General features: G+C 38.9%; 1 protein-coding gene across 2 annotated transcripts in view; it reads left to right on the top strand.

Annotated features, from left to right (window-relative positions):
- ART1 (ADP-ribosyltransferase 1) overlaps positions 1 to 17,745 on the top strand; it is a 28,214-nt gene that overhangs the window by 560 nt on the left and 9,909 nt on the right. The gene's annotated exons all lie outside the window — the stretch shown is intronic.

The following is a 17,745-nucleotide window of genomic DNA, read 5'->3' as shown; positions in this document are numbered from 1 at the left end:
TGAGTGATGCCTGTGGACTTTAGAACCTGGATAAATGATTCCCCTAAATGATGGATATAATTCCATAATCGCTAGGATAGATGAGAGACACTTGTAGATGATTGAAGATGGATGAGAGATACTTGTAGATGATGGATGACAGATACTTGTAGATTATGGATGAGAGATACTTGTAGATGATGGAAGATGGATGAGAGATACTTGTAGATGATGGAAGATGGATGAGAGATACTTGTAGATGATGGATGAGAGACACTTGTAGATGATAGAAGATGGATGAGAGATACTTGTAGATGATGGAAGATGGATGACAGATACTTGTAGATTATGGATGAGAGATACTTGTAGATGATGGAAGATGGATGAGAGATACGTGTAGATGATGGAAGATGGATGAGAGATACTTGTAGATGAAGGAAGATGGATGAGAGACACTTGTAGATGATGGAAGATGGATGAGAGATACTTGTAGATGAAGGAAGATGGATGAGAGACACTTGTAGATGATGGAAGATGGGTGAGAGACACTTGTAGATGATGGAAGATGGATGAGAGATACTTGTAGATGATGGAAGATGGATGACAGATACTTGTAGATTATGGATGAGAGATACTTGTAGATGATGGAAGATGGATGAGAGATACTTGTAGATGATGGAAGATGGATGAGAGATACTTGTAGATGATGGAAGATGGATGACAGATACTTGTAGATGATGGATGAGAGATACTTGTAGATGATGGAAGATGGGTGAGAGACACTTGTAGATGATGGAAGATGGATGAGAGATACTTGTAGATGATGGAAGATGGATGACAGATACTTGTAGATGATGGAAGATGGGTGAGAGACACTTGTAGATGATAGAAGATGGATGAGAGATACTTGTAGATGATGGAAGATGGATGAGAGATACTTGTAGATGATGGAAGATGGATGAGAGATACTTGTAGATGATGGATGAGAGACACTTGTAGATGATAGAAGATGGATGAGAGATACTTGTAGATGATGGAAGATGGATGACAGATACTTGTAGATTATGGATGAGAGATACTTGTAGATGATGGAAGATGGATGAGAGATACTTGTAGATGATGGAAGATGGATGAGAGATACTTGTAGATGAAGGAAGATGGATGAGAGACACTTGTAGATGATGGAAGATGGATGAGAGACACTTGTAGATGATAGAAGATGGATGAGAGATACTTGTAGATGATGGAAGATGGATGAGAGATACTTGTAGATGATGGAAGATGGATGAGAGATACTTGTAGATGATGGATGAGAGACACTTGTAGATGATAGAAGATGGATGAGAGATACTTGTAGATGATGGAAGATGGATGACAGATACTTGTAGATTATGGATGAGAGATACTTGTAGATGATGGAAGATGGATGAGAGATACTTGTAGATGATGGAAGATGGATGAGAGATACTTGTAGATGAAGGAAGATGGATGAGAGACACTTGTAGATGATGGAAGATGGGTGAGAGACACTTGTAGATGATGGAAGATGGATGAGAGATACTTGTAGATGAAGGAAGATGGATGAGAGACACTTGTAGATGATGGAAGATGGGTGAGAGACACTTGTAGATGATGGAAGATGGATGAGAGATACTTGTAGATGATGGAAGATGGATGACAGATACTTGTAGATTATGGATGAGAGATACTTGTAGATGATGGAAGATGGATGAGAGATACTTGTAGATGATGGAAGATGGATGAGAGATACTTGTAGATGATGGAAGATGGATGACAGATACTTGTAGATGATGGATGAGAGATACTTGTAGATGATGGAAGATGGGTGAGAGACACTTGTAGATGATGGAAGATGGATGAGAGATACTTGTAGATGATGGAAGATGGATGACAGATACTTGTAGATGATGGAAGATGGGTGAGAGACACTTGTAGATGATAGAAGATGGATGAGAGATACTTGTAGATGATGGAAGATGGATGAGAGATACTTGTAGATGATGGATGAGAGATACTTGTAGATGATGGAAGATGGGTGAGAGACACTTGTAGATGATGGAAGATGGGTGAGAGACACTTGTAGATGATGGAAGATGGATGAGAGATACTTGTAGATGATGGAAGATGGATGACAGATACTTGTAGATTATGGATGAGAGATACTTGTAGATGATAGAAGATGGATGAGAGATACTTGTAGATGATGGAAGATGGATGAGAGATACTTGTAGATGATGGAAGATGGATGACAGATACTTGTAGATGATGGATGAGAGATACTTGTAGATGATGGAAGATGGGTGAGAGACACTTGTAGATGATGGAAGATGGATGAGAGATACTTGTAGATGATGGAAGATGGATGACAGATACTTGTAGATTATGGATGAGAGATACTTGTAGATGATGGAAGATGGATGAGAGATACTTGTAGATGATGGAAGATGGATGAGAGATACTTGTAGATGAAGGAAGATGGATGAGAGATACTTGTAGATGATGGAAGATGGGTGAGAGACACTTGTAGATGATGGAAGATGGATGAGAGATACTTGTAGATGATGGAAGATGGATGACAGATACTTGTAGATTATGGATGAGAGATACTTGTAGATGATGGAAGATGGATGAGAGATACTTGTAGATGATGGAAGATGGATGAGAGATACTTGTAGATGATGGAAGATGGATGAGAGATACTTGTAGATAATGGAAGATGGATGAGAGATACTTGTAGATGATAGAAGATGGATGAGAGATACTTGTAGATGATGGAAGATGGATGAGAGATACTTGTAGATGATGGAAGATGGATGAGAGATACTTGTAGATGATGGAAGATGGATGACAGATACTTGTAGATTATGGATGAGAGATACTTGTAGATGATGGAAGACGGATGAGAGATACTTGTAGATTATGGATGAGAGATACTTGTAGATGATGGAAGATGGATGAGAGATACTTGTAGATGATGGAAGATGGGTGAGAGATACTTGTAGATGATGGAAGATGGATGAGAGATACTTGTAGATGATGGAAGACGGATGAGAGACACTTGTAGATGATGGAAGATGGATGAGAGATACTTTTAGATGATGGAAGATGGATGAGAGATACTTGTAGATGATGGAAGATGGATGAGAGATACTTGTAGATGATGGAAGATGGATGAGAGATGCTTTTAGATGATGGAAGATGGATGAGAGATACTTGTAGATGATGGAAGATGGATGAGAGATACTTGTAGATGATGGAAGATGGATGAGAGATACTTGTAGATGATGGAAGATGGATGAGAGATACTTGTAGATGATGGAAGACGGATGAGAGATACTTGTAGATGATGGAAGATGGATGAGAGATACTTGTAGATGATGGAAGATGGGTGAGAGATACTTGTAGATGATGGATGAGAGATACTTGTAGATGATGGAAGATGGATGAGAGATACTTGTAGATGATGGAAGATGGATGAGAGATACTTGTAGATGATGGAAGATGGATGAGAGATACTTGTAGATGATGGATGAGAGATACTTGTAGATGATGGAAGATGGATGACAGATACTTGTAGATGATGGAAGATGGATGACAGATACTTGTAGATGATGGAAGATGGATGAGAGATACTTGTAGATGATGGATGAGAGATACTTGTAGATGATGGATGAGAGATACTTGTAGATGATGGAAGATGGATGAGAGATACTTGTAGATGATGGAAGATGGATGAGAGATACTTGTAGATGATGGATGAGAGATACTTGTAGATGATGGAAGATGGATGACAGATACTTGTAGATGATGGAAGATGGGTGAGAGATACTTGTAGATGATGGAAGATGGATGAGAGATACTTGTAGATGATGGAAGATGGATGAGAGACACTTGTAGATGATGGAAGATGGATGAGAGATACTTGTAGATGATGGAAGATGGATGAGAGATACTTGTAGATGATGGATGAGAGATACTTGTAGATGATGGAAGATGGATGAGAGATACTTGTAGATGATGGAAGATGAGAGATACTTGTAGATGATGGAAGACGGATGAGAGATACTTGTAGATGATGGAAGATGGATGAGAGATACTTGTAGATGATGGAAGATGGATGAGAGATACTTGTAGATGATGGAAGAGAGATACTTGTAGATGATGGAAGATGGATGAGAGATACTTGTAGATGATGGAAGACGGATGAGAGATACTTGTAGATGATGGAAGATGGATGAGAGATACTTGTAGATGATGGAAGACGGATGAGAGATACTTGTAGATGATGGAAGATGGATGAGAGATACTTGTAGATGATGGAAGATGGGTGAGAGACACTTGTAGATGATGGAAGATGGATGAGAGATACTTGTAGATGATGGAAGACGGATGAGAGACACTTGTAGATGATGGAAGATGGATGAGAGATACTTTTAGATGATGGAAGATGGATGAGAGATACTTGTAAATGATGGAAGATGGATGAGAGATACTTGTAGATGATGGAAGATGGATGAGAGATACTTGTAGATGATGGATGAGAGATACTTGTAGATGATGGAAGATGGATGAGAGATACTTGTAGATGATGGAAGATGGATGAGAGATACTTGTAGATGATGGATGAGAGATACTTGTAGATGATGGAAGATGGATGAGAGATACTTGTAGATGATGGAAGATGGATGAGAGATACTTGTAGATGATGGAAGATGGATGAGAGATACTTGTAGATGATGGATGAGAGATACTTGTAGATGATGGAAGATGGATGACAGATACTTGTAGATGATGGAAGATGGATGAGAGATACTTGTAGATGATGGAAGATGGATGAGAGATACTTGTAGATGATGGATGAGAGATACTTGTAGATGATTGAAGATGGATGAGAGATACTTGTAGATGATGGAAGATGGATGACAGATACTTGTAGATTATGGATGAGAGATACTTGTAGATGATGGAAGATGGATGAGAGATACTTGTAGATGATGGAAGATGGATGAGAGACACTTGTAGATGATAGAAGATGGATGAGAGATACTTGTAGATGATGGAAGATGGATGAGAGATACTTGTAGATGATGGAAGATGGGTGAGAGACACTTGTAGATGATGGAAGATGGATGAGAGATACTTGTAGATGATGGAAGATGGATGACAGATACTTGTAGATTATGGATGAGAGATACTTGTAGATGATGGAAGATGGATGAGAGATACTTGTAGATGATGGAAGATGGATGAGAGATACTTGTAGATGAAGGAAGATGGATGAGAGATACTTGTAGATGATGGAAGATGGGTGAGAGACACTTGTAGATGATGGAAGATGGATGAGAGATACTTGTAGATGATGGAAGATGGATGACAGATACTTGTAGATTATGGATGAGAGATACTTGTAGATGATGGAAGATGGATGAGAGATACTTGTAGATGATGGAAGATGGATGAGAGATACTTGTAGATGATGGAAGATGGATGAGAGATACTTGTAGATGATGGAAGATGGATGAGAGATACTTGTAGATGATAGAAGATGGATGAGAGATACTTGTAGATGATGGAAGATGGATGAGAGACACTTGTAGATGATGGAAGATGGATGAGAGATACTTGTAGATGATGGAAGATGGATGACAGATACTTGTAGATTATGGATGAGAGATACTTGTAGATGATGGAAGACGGATGAGAGATACTTGTAGATGATGGAAGATGGATGAGAGATACTTGTAGATGATGGAAGATGGGTGAGAGATACTTGTAGATTATGGATGAGAGATACTTGTAGATGATGGAAGACGGATGAGAGATACTTGTAGATGATGGAAGATGGATGAGAGATACTTGTAGATGATGGAAGATGGGTGAGAGATACTTGTAGATGATGGAAGATGGATGAGAGATACTTGTAGATGATGGAAGACGGATGAGAGACACTTGTAGATGATGGAAGATGGATGAGAGATACTTTTAGATGATGGAAGATGGATGAGAGATACTTGTAAATGATGGAAGATGGATGAGAGATACTTGTAGATGATGGAAGATGGATGAGAGATACTTTTAGATGATGGAAGATGGATGAGAGATACTTGTAGATGATGGAAGATGGATGAGAGATACTTGTAGATGATGGAAGACGGATGAGAGATACTTGTAGATGATGGAAGATGGATGAGAGATACTTGTAGATGATGGAAGATGGGTGAGAGATACTTGTAGATGATGGATGAGAGATACTTGTAGATGATGGAAGATGGATGAGAGATACTTGTAGATGATGGAAGATGGATGAGAGATACTTGTAGATGATGGAAGATGGATGAGAGATACTTGTAGATGATGGATGAGAGATACTTGTAGATGATGGAAGATGGATGACAGATACTTGTAGATGATGGAAGATGGATGACAGATACTTGTAGATGATGGAAGATGGATGAGAGATACTTGTAGATGATGGATGAGAGATACTTGTAGATGATGGATGAGAGATACTTGTAGATGATGGAAGATGGATGAGAGATACTTGTAGATGATGGAAGATGGATGAGAGATACTTGTAGATGATGGATGAGAGATACTTGTAGATGATGGAAGATGGATGACAGATACTTGTAGATGATGGAAGATGGGTGAGAGATACTTGTAGATGATGGAAGATGGATGAGAGATACTTGTAGATGATGGAAGATGGATGAGAGACACTTGTAGATGATGGAAGATGGATGAGAGATACTTGTAGATGATGGAAGATGGATGAGAGATACTTGTAGATGATGGATGAGAGATACTTGTAGATGATGGAAGATGGATGAGAGATACTTGTAGATGATGGAAGATGAGAGATACTTGTAGATGATGGAAGACGGATGAGAGATACTTGTAGATGATGGAAGATGGATGAGAGATACTTGTAGATGATGGAAGATGGATGAGAGATACTTGTAGATGATGGAAGAGAGATACTTGTAGATGATGGAAGATGGATGAGAGATACTTGTAGATGATGGAAGACGGATGAGAGATACTTGTAGATGATGGAAGATGGATGAGAGATACTTGTAGATGATGGAAGACGGATGAGAGATACTTGTAGATGATGGAAGATGGATGAGAGATACTTGTAGATGATGGAAGATGGGTGAGAGACACTTGTAGATGATGGAAGATGGATGAGAGATACTTGTAGATGATGGAAGACGGATGAGAGACACTTGTAGATGATGGAAGATGGATGAGAGATACTTTTAGATGATGGAGGATGGATGAGAGATACTTGTAGATGATGGATGAGAGATACTTGTAGATGATGGAAGATGGATGAGAGATACTTTTAGATGATGGAAGATGGATGAGAGATACTTGTAGATGATGGAAGATGGGTGAGAGACACTTGTAGATGATGGAAGATGGATGAGAGATACTTGTAAATGATGGAAGATGGATGAGAGATACTTGTAGATGATGGAAGATGGATGAGAGATGCTTTTAGATGATGGAAGATGGATGAGAGATACTTGTAGATGATGGAAGATGGATGAGAGATACTTGTAGATGATGGATGAGAGATACTTGTAGATGATGGAAGATGGATGAGAGATACTTGTAGATGATGGAAGATGGATGAGAGATACTTGTAGATGATGGATGAGAGATACTTGTAGATGATGGAAGATGGATGAGAGATACTTGTAGATGATGGAAGATGGATGAGAGATACTTGTAGATGATGGAAGATGGATGAGAGATACTTGTAGATGATGGATGAGAGATACTTGTAGATGATGGAAGATGGATGAGAGATACTTGTAGATGATGGAAGATGGATGAGAGATACTTGTAGATGATGGAAGATGGATGAGAGATACTTGTAGATGATGGATGAGAGATACTTGTAGATGATGGATGAGAGATACTTGTAGATGATGGAAGATGGATGAGAGATACTTGTAGATGATGGAAGATGGATGAGAGATACTTGTAGATGATGGATGAGAGATACTTGTAGATGATGGAAGATGGATGACAGATACTTGTAGATGATGGAAGATGGGTGAGAGATACTTGTAGATGATGGAAGATGGATGAGAGATACTTGTAGATGATGGAAGATGGATGAGAGACACTTGTAGATGATGGAAGATGGATGAGAGATACTTGTAGATGATGGAAGATGGATGAGAGATACTTGTAGATGATGGATGAGAGATACTTGTAGATGATGGAAGATGGATGAGAGATACTTGTAGATGATGGAAGATGAGAGATACTTGTAGATGATGGAAGATGAGAGATACATGTAGATGATGGAAGACGGATGAGAGATACTTGTAGATGATGGAAGATGGATGAGAGATACTTGTAGATGATGGAAGATGGATGAGAGATACTTGTAGATGATGGAAGATGGATGAGAGACACTTGTAGATGATGGAAGATGGATGAGAGATACTTGTAGAAGATGGAAGACGGATGAGAGATACTTGTAGATGATGGAAGATGGATGAGAGATACTTGAAGATGATGGAAGACGGATGAGAGATACTTGTAGATGATGGAAGATGGGTGAGAGATACTTGTAGATGATGGAAGATGGATGAGAGATACTTGTAGATGATGGAAGATGGATGAGAGATACTTGTAGATGATGGAAGATGGATGAGAGATACTTGTAGATGATGGAAGATGGATGAGAGATACTTGTAGATGATGGAAGATGGATGAGAGACACTTGTAGATGATGGATGAGAGATACTTGTAGATGATGGATGAGAGATACTTGTAGATGATGGAAGATGGATGAGAGATACTTGTAGATGATGGAAGATGGATGAGAGCTACTTGTAGATGATGGATGAGAGATACTTGTAGATGATGGAAGATGGATGACAGATACTTGTAGATGATGGAAGATGGATGAGAGATACTTGTAGATGATGGAAGATGGATGAGAGATACTTGTAGATGATGGATGAGAGATACTTGTAGATGATGGATGAGAGATACTTGTAGATGATGGAAGATGGATGAGAGATACTTGTAGATGATGGAAGATGGATGAGAGATACTTGTAGATGATGGATGAGAGATACTTGTAGATGATGGAAGATGGATGACAGATACTTGTAGATGATGGAAGATGGGTGAGAGATACTTGTAGATGATGGAAGATGGATGAGAGATACTTGTAGATGATGGAAGATGGATGACAGACACTTGTAGATGATGGAAGATGGATGAGAGATACTTGTAGATGATGGAAGATGGATGAGAGATACTTGTAGATGATGGATGAGAGATACTTGTAGATGATGGAAGATGGATGAGAGATACTTGTAGATGATGGAGGATGAGAGATACTTGTAGATGATGGAAGAAGGATGAGAGATACTTGTAGATGATGGAAGATGGATGAGAGATACTTGTAGATGATGGAAGATGGATGAGAGATACTTGTAGATGATGGAAGATGGATGAGAGACACTTGTAGATGATGGATGAGAGATACTTGTAGATGATGGATGAGAGATACTTGTAGATGATGGAAGATGGATGAGAGATACTTGTAGATGATGGAAGATGGATGAGAGATACTTGTAGATGATGGATGAGAGATACTTGTAGATGATGGAAGATGGATGACAGATACTTGTAGATGATAGAAGATGGATGAGAGATACTTGTAGATGATGGAAGATGGATGAGAGATACTTGTAGATGATGGATGAGAGATACTTGTAGATGATGGATGAGACATACTTGTAGATGATGGAAGATGGATGAGAGATACTTGTAGATGATGGAAGATGGATGAGAGATACTTGTAGATGATGGATGAGAGATACTTGTAGATGATGGAAGATGGATGACAGATACTTGTAGATGATGGAAGATGGGTGAGAGATACTTGTAGATGATGGAAGATGGATGAGAGATACTTGTAGATGATGGAAGATGGATGACAGACACTTGTAGATGATGGAAGATGGATGAGAGATACTTGTAGATGATGGAAGATGGATGAGAGATACTTGTAGATGATGGAAGATGGATGAGAGATACTTGTAGATGATGGAGGATGAGAGATACTTGTAGATGATGGAAGACGGATGAGAGATACTTGTAGATGATGGAAGATGGATGAGAGATACTTGTAGATGATGGAAGATGGATGAGAGATACTTGTAGATGATGGAAGATGGATGAGAGACACTTGTAGATGATGGAAGATGGATGAGAGATAGTTGTAGATGATGGAAGACGGATGAGAGATACTTGTAGATGATGGAAGATGGATGAGAGATACTTGTAGATGATGGAAGACGGATGAGAGATACTTGTAGATGATGGAAGATGGGTGAGAGATACTTGTAGATGATGGAAGATGGATGAGAGATACTTGTAGATGATGGAAGATGGATGAGAGATACTTGTAGATGATGGAAGATGGATGAGAGATACTTGTAGATGATGGAAGATGGATGAGAGATACTTGTAGATGATGGATGAGAGATACCTGTAGATGATGGAAGATGGATGAGAGATACTTGTAGATGATGGAAGATGGATGACAGATACTTGTAGATGATGGAAGATGGATGAGAGATACTTGTAGATGATGGAAGATGGATGAGAGATACTTGTAGATGATGGATGAGAGATACCTGTAGATGATGGAAGATGGATGAGAGATACTTGTAGATGATGGAAGATGGATGAGAGATACTTGTAGATGATGGAAGATGGATGAGAGATACTTGTAGATGATGGAAGATGGATGAGAGATACTTGTAGATGATGGAAGATGGATGAGAGATACTTGTAGATGATGGAAGATGGATGAGAGATACTTGTAGATGATGGAAGATGGATGAGAGACACTTGTACATGATGGAAGATGGATGAGAGATACTTGTAGATGATGGATGAGAGATACTTGTAGATGATGGATGAGAGATACTTGTAGATGATGGATGAGAGATACTTGTAGATGATGGATGAGAGATACTTGTAGATGATGGAAGATGGATGAGAGACACTTGTAGATGATGGATGAGAGATACCTGTAGATGATGGAAGATGGATGAGAGATACTTGTAGATGATGGAAGATGGATGAGAGATACTTGTAGATGATGGAAGATGGATGAGAGATACTTGTAGATGATGGAAGATGGATGAGAGATACTTGTAGATGATGGAAGATGGATGAGAGATACTTGTAGATGATGGAAGATGGATGAGAGATACTTGTACATGATGGAAGATGGATGAGAGATACTTGTAGATGATGGAAGATGGATAAGAGATACTTGTAGATGATGGAAGATGGATGAGAGATACTTGTAGATGATGGAAGATGGATGAGAGATACTTGTACATGATGGAAGATGGATGAGAGATACTTGTAGATGATGGAAGATGGATGAGAGATACTTGTAGATGATGGAAGATGGATGAGAGACACTTGTAGATGATGGAAGATGGATGAGAGATAGTTGTAGATAATGGAAGATGGATGAGAGATACTTGTAGATGATGGAAGATGGATGAGATATACTTGTAGATGATGGATGAGAGATACTTGTAGATGATGGAAGATGGATGAGAGATACTTGTAGATGATGGAAGATGGATGAGAGATACTTGTAGATGATGGAAGATGGATGAGAGATACTTGTAGATGATGGATGAAAGATACTTGCAGATGATGGAAGATGGATGAGAGATACTTGTAGATGATGGAAGATGGATGAGAGACACTTGTAGATGATGGAAGATGGATGAGATATACTTGTAGATGATGGATGAGAGATACTTGTAGATGATGGAAGATGGATGAGAGACACTTGTAGATGATGGAAGATGGATGAGAGATACTTGTAGATGATGGATGAGAGATACTTGCAGATGATGGAAGATGGATGAGAGATACTTGTAGATGATGGAAGATGGATGAGAGACACTTGTAGATGATGGAAGATGGATGAGATATACTTGTAGATGATGGATGAGAGATACTTGTAGATGATGGAAGATGGATGAGAGACACTTGTAGATGATGGAAGATGGATGAGATATACTTGTAGATGATGGATGAGAGATACTTGTAGATGATGGAAGATGGATGAGAGACACTTGCAGATGATGGAAGATGGATGAGAGATACTTGTAGATGATGGATGAGAGATACTTGCAGATGATGGAAGATGGATGAGAGATACTTGAAGATGATGGATGAGAGATACTTGTAGATGATGGAAGATGGATGAGAGATACTTGTAGATGATGGATAAGAGATACTTGCAGATGATGGAAGATGGATGAGAGATACTTGAAGATGATGGATGAGAGATACTTGTAGATGATGGAAGATGGATGAGAGATACTTGTAGATGATGGATGAGAGATACTTGTAGATGATGGAAGATGGATGAGAGATACTTGTAGATGATGGATGAGAGATACTTGTAGATGATGGAAGATGGATGAGAGATACTTGTAGATGATGGAAGATGGATGAGAGATACTTGTAGATGATGGATGAGAGATACTTGTAGATGATGGAAGAGAGATACTTGTAGATGATGGAAGATGGATGAGAGATACTTGTAGATGATAGAAGAGAGATACTTGTAGATGATGGAACATGGATGAGATATACTTATAGATGATGGATGAGAGATACTTGTAGATGATGGAAGATGGATGAGAGACACTTGTAGATGATGGAAGATGGGTAAGAGATACTTGTAGATGATGGAAGATGGGTGAGAGATACTTGTAGATGATGGAAGATGGATGAGAGACACTTGTAGATGATGGAAGATGGATGAGAGATACTTGTAGATTATGGATGAGAGATACTTGTAGATGATGGAAGATGGATGAGAGATACTTGTAGATGATGGAAGATGGATGAGAGATACTTGTAGAGGATTGATGAGAGATACTTGTAGATGATGGATGATGGATGACAGATACTTGTAGATGATGGATGAGAGATACTTGTAGATGATGGATGAGAGATACTTGTAGATGATGGAAGACGGATAAGAGACACTTTTAGATGATGGAAGATGGATAAGAGATACTTGTAGATGATGGAAGATGGATCAGAGATACTTGTAGATGATGGAAGATGGGTGAGAGATACCTGTAGATGATGGGTGAGAGATACTTGTAGATGATGGAAGATGGATGACAGATACTTGTAGATGATGGATGAGAGATAGTTGTAGATGATGGAAGATGGATGACAGATACTTGTAGATGATGGAAGATGGATGACAGATACTTGTAGATGATGTCAGATGGATGACAGATACTTGTAGATGATGGAAGATGGATGAGATATACTTGTAGATGATGGATGAGAGATACTTGTAGATGATGGAAGATGGATGAGAGACACTTGTAGATGATGGAAGATGGATGAGAGATACTTGTAGATGATGGAAGATGGATGAGAGACACTTGTAGATGATGGAAGATGGATGAGAGATACTTGTAGATGATGGAAGATTGATGAGAGATACTGGTAGATGATGGATGAGAGATACTTGTAGATGATGGAAGATGGATGAGAGACACTTGTAGATGATGGAAGATGGGTGAGAGATACTTGTAGATGATGGAAGATGGGTGGGAGATACTTGTAGATGATGGAAGATGGATGAGAGACACTTGTAGATGATGGAAGATGGATGAGAGACACTTGTAGATGATGGAAGATGGATGAGAGATACTTGTAGATGATGGATGAGAGATACTTGTAGATGATGGATGATGGATGAGAGATACATGTAGATGAAGGAAGATGGATGAGAGATACTTGTAGATGATGGATGAGAGATACTTGTAGATGATGGAAGACGGATGAGAGATACTTGTAGATATTGGAAGATGGATAAGAGATACTTGTAGATGATGGAAGATGGATGAGAGATACTTGTAGATGATGGAAGATGGATGAGAGATACTTGTAGATGATGGAACATGGATGAGAGATACTTGTAGATGATAGATCATGGATGAGAGACACTTGTAGATGATGGAAGATGGATGAGAGATACTTGTAGATGATGGAAGATGGATGACAGATACTTGCAGATGATGGAAGATGGATGAGAGACACTTGTAGATGATGGAAGATGGATGAGATACTTTTAGATGATGAAAGATGGGTGAGAGACACTTGTAGATGATGGAAGATGGATGAGAGATACTTGTAGATGATGGAAGATGGATGAGAGATACTTGTAGATGATGGAAGATGGATGAGAGATACTGGTAGATGATGGATGAGAGATTATTGTAGATGATGGAAAATGGATGAGAGACACTTGCAGATGATGGAAGATGGATGAGAGATACTTGTAGATGATGGAAGATGGATGAGAGATACTTGTAGATGATGGATGAGAGATACTTGTAGATGATGGAAGATGGATGAGAGATACTTGTAGATGATGGAAGATGGATGACAGATACTTGCAGATGATGGAAGATGGATGAGAGACACTTGTAGATGATGGAAGATGGATGAGATACTTTTAGATGATGAAAGATGGGTGAGAGACACTTGTAGATGATGGAAGATGGATGAGAGATACTTGTAGATGATGGAAGATGGATGAGAGACACTTGTAGATGATGGAAGATGGATGAGAGATAGTTGTAGATGATGGATGAGAGATAGTTGTAGATGATGGATGAGAGATACTTGTAGATGATGGAAGACGGATGAGAGATACTTGTAGATGATGGAAGATGGATGAGAGATACTTGTAGATGATGGAAGATGGATGAGAGATACTTGTAGATGATGGATAAGAGATACTTGTTGTTGATGGAAAATGGATGAGAGACACTTGTAGATGATGGAAGATGGATGAGAGTTAGTTGTAGATGATGGATGAGAGATACTTGTAGATGATGGAAGAGGGATGAGAGATACTTGTAGATGATGGAAGAGAGATACTTGTAGATGATGGAAGATGGATGACAGATACTTGTAGATGATGGAGATGGGTGAGAGATACTTGTAGATGATGGATGAGAGATACTTGTAGATGATGGAAGATGGATGAGAGATACTTGTAGATGATGAGAGACACTTGTAGATGATGGAAGATGGATGACAGATACTTGTAGATGATGGAAGATGGATGAGAGATACTTGTAGATGATGGATTAGAGATACTTGTAGATGATGGAAGATGGATGAGAGACACTTGTAGATGATGGAAGATGGATGAAAGATACTTGTAGATGATGGAGATGGGTGAGAGAGACTTGTAGATGATGGAAGACGGATGAGAGACACATGTAGATGATGGAAGACGGATGAGAGATATTTGTAGATTATGGATGAGAGATACTTGTAGATGATGAAAGACGGATGAGAGATACTTGTAGATGATGGAAGACGGATGAGAGATACTTGTAGATTGTGGAAGATGGGTGAGAGATACTTGTAGATGATGGGAGACAGATACTTGTAGATGATGGAAGATGGGTGAGAGATACTTGTAGATGATGGATGATAGATACTTGTAGATGATAGAAGATGGATGAGAGATACTTGTAGATGATGAAAGACGGATGAGAGATACTTGTAGATGATGGAAGATGAGAGATACTTGTGGATGATGGAAGATGAGAGATACTTGTAGATGATGGATGAGAGATAGTTGTAGATGATGGAAGATGAATGAGAGATTCTTGTAGATGATGGATGAGAGACACTTGTAGATGATGGAAGAGAGATACTTGTAGATGATGGAAGATGGATGAGAGATACTTGTAGATGATGGAAGATGAATGAGAGATACTTGTAGATGATGGATGAGAGACACTTGTAGATGATGGAAGATGGATGATAGATACTTGTAGATGATGGAAGATGGATGAGAGATACTTGTAGATGATGGAAGATGGATGAGAGATACTTGTAGATGATGGAAGATGGATGAGAGATACTTGTAGATGATGGAAGAGAGATACTTGTAGATGATGGAAGATGGAGGAGAGATACTTGTAGATGATGGAAGATGGATGAGAGATACTTGTAGATGATGGATGAGAGATACTTGTAGATGATGGAAGATGGATGAGAGATACTTGTAGATGATGGAAGATGGATGAGAGATACTTGTAGATGATGGAAGATGGATGAGAGATACTTGTAGATGATGGAAGATGGATGAGAGATACTTGTAGATGATGGAAGAGAGATACTTGTAGATGATGGAAGATGGATGAGAGACACTTGTAGATGATGGAAGGTGGATGAGAGATACTTGTAGATGATGGAAGATGAATGAGAGATACTTGTAGATGATAGATGAGAGACACTTGTAGATGATGGAAGATGGATGACAGATACTTGTAGATGATGGAAGATGGATGAGAGATACTTGTAGATGATGGAAGACGGATGAGAGATACTTGTAGATTATGGATGAGAGATACTTGTAGATGATGGAAGATGGATGAGAGATACTTGTAGATGATGGATGAGAGATACTTGTAGATGATGGAAGATGGATGAGAGATACTTGTAGATTATGGAAGATGGTTGAGAGATACTTGTAGATGATGGGAGACAGATACTTGTAGATGATGGAAGATGGGTGAGAGATACTTGTATATGATGGATGAGAGATACTTGTAGATGATGGAAGATGGATGAGAGATACTTGTAGATGATGGAAGATGAGAGATACTTGTAGATGATGGAAGATGAGAGATACTTGTAGATGATGGATGAGAAATACTTGTAGATAATGGAAGATGGATGAGAGATACTTGTAGATGATGGAAGATGGATGAGAGATACTTGTAGATTATGGAAGATGGGTGAGAGATACTTGTAGATGATGGGAGACAGATACTTGTAGATGATGGAAGATGGATGAGAGATACTTGTAGATGATGGAAGATGGGTGAGAGATACCTGTAGATGATGGAAGATGGATGAGAGATACTTGTAGATGATAGAAGATGGATGAGAGATACTTGTAGATGATGAAAGACGGATGAGAGATACTTGTAGATGATGGAAGATGAGAGATACTTGTAGATGATGGAAGATGAGAGATACTTGTAGATGATGGAAGATGAGAGATACTTGTAGATGATGGATGAGAGACACTTGTAGATGATGGAAGAGAGATACTTGTAGATGATGGAAGATGGATGAGAGATACTTGTAGATGATGGAAGATGAATGAGAGATTCTTGTAGATGATGGATGAGAGACACTTGTAGATGATGGAAGAGAGATACTTGTAGATGATGGAAGATGGATGAGAGATACTTGTAGATGATGGAAGATGAATGAGAGATACTTGTAGATTATGGATGAGAGATACTTGTAGATGATGGAGATGGGTGAGAGAGACTTGTAGATGATGGAAGACGGATGAGAGACACATGTAGATGATGAAAGACGGATGAGAGATACTTGTAGATAATGGATGAGAGATACTTGTAGATGATGAAAGACGGATGAGAGATACTTGTAGATTATGGAAGATGGATACTTGTAGATGATGGAAGATGGGTGAGAGATACTTGTAGATGATGGATGAGAGATACTTGTAGATGATAGAAGATGGATGAGAGATACTTTTAGATGATGAAAGACGGATGAGAGATACTTGTAGATTATGGAAGATGGATACTTGTAGATGATGGAAGATGGGTGAGAGATACTTGTAGATGA

Source organism: Engystomops pustulosus, chromosome 2, assembly GCF_040894005.1.
Source record: "Engystomops pustulosus chromosome 2, aEngPut4.maternal, whole genome shotgun sequence".
Classification (NCBI taxonomy): Eukaryota; Metazoa; Chordata; class Amphibia; order Anura; family Leptodactylidae; genus Engystomops; species Engystomops pustulosus.
The sequence above is the reverse complement of the archived record's forward strand: the minus strand, read 5'-3'. Positions and strand labels throughout refer to the sequence as shown.